Source organism: Heterocephalus glaber, unplaced genomic scaffold (assembly GCF_053883595.1).
Source record: "Heterocephalus glaber isolate CG9 unplaced genomic scaffold, H.glaber_assembly_v1.0 deba00001461, whole genome shotgun sequence".
NCBI lineage: Eukaryota > Metazoa > Chordata > Mammalia > Rodentia > Bathyergidae > Heterocephalus > Heterocephalus glaber.
The window spans coordinates 23,828,177-23,830,713 of NW_028258308.1; the positions used below are offsets into that span (position 1 = coordinate 23,828,177).

General features: G+C 40.8%; 1 pseudogene; it reads left to right on the plus strand.

The window, feature by feature from the left end:
- The first annotated feature begins 252 nt into the window (after window positions 1-252).
- On the plus strand, window positions 253-1,684 carry LOC101717436 (protein-L-histidine N-pros-methyltransferase-like; annotated as a pseudogene).
- The last annotated feature ends 853 nt before the right edge of the window (window positions 1,685-2,537 follow it).

A 2,537-nucleotide genomic window follows, 5' to 3' on the forward strand; every position in this document is an offset into this window, starting at 1 on the left:
CTGTAATGGAAACTTTGTGGAAATAAAAAGCAATGTTCCACCGCATAATCTCACAAACGTTTACTTTTACACTGGTTATAGCTATAGTACCAGTGTTCTTTATTATATTGTCTGGGGAGACAGAAAATTTCTCCCCCTTTAAAAGATGTTTTATGTGCAATTACCAACTCTTCATGAGGAATGTAATCACTGTGTAATATAAACATGTAGTAATAAAAAATTTAAAAAATTTTTCCACTTATTTAGGATCCAAGCGGGTAGCCACGGCTCCTGATGAGACTGTGGGCGGGCTGGCTGCTCCTGAGCCTGGCGTCCTTGTGGCTGGTGCGGAGGATGTGGACGCTGCGGAGCCCGCTCTCCCACTCCCTGTACATGAACATGACAGCGGCAGGAAGGAGACCCACCAGTGGTATGTGTGCAACAGAGAGAAGTTATGTGAATCACTGCAGGCTGTCTTCGTTCAGAGTCATTTTGATCAAGGGACACAGATCTTCTTAAACAACAGCATTGAAAAATCAGGCTGGCTGTTTATCCAATTATATCATTCTTTCGTGTCATCTGTCTTTAGCCTGTTTATGTCTAGAACATCTATCAGTGGGTTGCTGGGAAGAGGCTCAATGTTTGTTTTTTCACCAGATCAATTTCAGAGACTACTTAAAATTAATCCTGACTGGAAAACCCATAGACTTCTTGATTTAGGTGCTGGAGATGGAGAAGTCACAAAAATCATGACCCCTCATTTTGAAGAAATCTATGCCACTGAGCTTTCTGAAACTATGATATGGCAGCTTCAGAAGAAGAAATAGAGAGTGCTTGGTATCAACGAATGGCAGAATACAGGATTCCAGTATGATGTCATCAGCTGCTTGAATTTGCTGGGCTGCTGTGATCAGGCCCTGACTTTGTTAAAAGATATCAGAAGTGTCTTGGAGCCAACTAGAGGCAGGGTCACCCTTGCCCTGGTCCTGCCCTTTCATCCTTATATGGAAAACGTAGGTGGCAAGTGGGAAAAACCATCAGAAATTTTGGAAATCAAGGGACAGAATTGGGAAGAACAAGTGAATAGCCTGCCTGAAGTGTTCAGAAAAGCCTGTTTTGTCATTGAAGCTTTCACCAGACTGCCATACCTGTGTGAATGTGACATGTACAATGACTACTACGTTCTGGATGATGCTTTGTTCTCAAACCAGTATAAACAGGTGGAGGTCAAAGTCCACCTCCAGAAGAGGGTCTGTGTTCACAGTTGTGTAATGGGAGGACCTCTGGGCACTGCCATTCTAAATGTCCTGTAGGAATTTAAAAAGCCAAAATACTAATTATTTCTTTGTAGTGTGTAAAAGGAATGTTTTTAAAAAACAGAAACCCAGCTCTTTGTGGATTTTTATCAACTCTTTACTCAGAGTCACACTCCAATGCAGGTCACACTTCAATTATGACAGAAGATATTTTTTATACTTAATTGCAGTAGGGACTCACTCCCAAAGCAATAGTCATGGCTTCATGGAACCAATACATGGATTGTTTTTAATAAAATGAAGACTGGCAATAAAGTTATCCACTCAGCTCCAAATATTGGTTATAAGGTATAGCCACTGATACTCTTTCATGTTTAGAAACTCTTTCTGTTATTATTCAAGAAAATGTTTTTAATCATGCTAATAAACTTTTTTGGAGAGGAAAAAAATTTTTTTCCACTTTTTATAAGGTAAAAGAGAAGGTAGAGGTAGGACATGGTCCAAAACATTTATACTCATGGAAAGTTATGTAGCAGTATGGCAATAGTCTAGGTCCATAGATAAGGGAAGAGGAGAGGGATTTACAGAAAAGAATAGTTACAGCTAAATCCCGGTTTACATTTTCTTTGTCTGCCTTGTAATTTCCTTCTGAGATAGGAGATTAGGGCATAGTCAGCTGGCTGAGAAAGTGGGCATGCCAGGACATGCACAGAAAAACAGTTCCAATCAGAAAGTGCTATCTTCAATTCTTATTGCAAGAACTCGAACAGGTTACCTAGACCTGATGTCAACCTGAGGAGTGGGCAATAAAAAAGACAATGGCCACTAAACTGTTGGAACTGTGCTCTCTCTTTCACAGTAATCCTCTCTGTAGTGTGTACCTCCTTCCCTACTTTTGTTGTTGTTGTTGTTGTTGTTGTTTTGGTACCGGGGATTGAACTCGAGTCTTTGCCCTTGTGCAGCAAGTGCCGAAACCACTGAGCTAAATCCCTGGCCCTCCCTACTTTTAATTGGCCCGCATTTGCTCTGAAAAGCAATTTTCCTACCTTTAATAAATGTAAAACCTCGCTACCTTTTGTGTTTGTCTTGACCAATTCTTTGTTCAGGGCTGAAAGAACCTAGAAAACATCTCTGGAAGGAAACCCCAGAACCCCCAAACCCAGTAACACTTCCATTATTCCCAAAGTTTCAGAACAATTTTCCAAATATCATAGCCTACTAAAAGCTTGTTTGAGGGCTTCAAGTCTGTATTCAAGTGTGGGATAGAGTAGGGAAGGAGGAAGTGGCCCTTTCCTACAACCG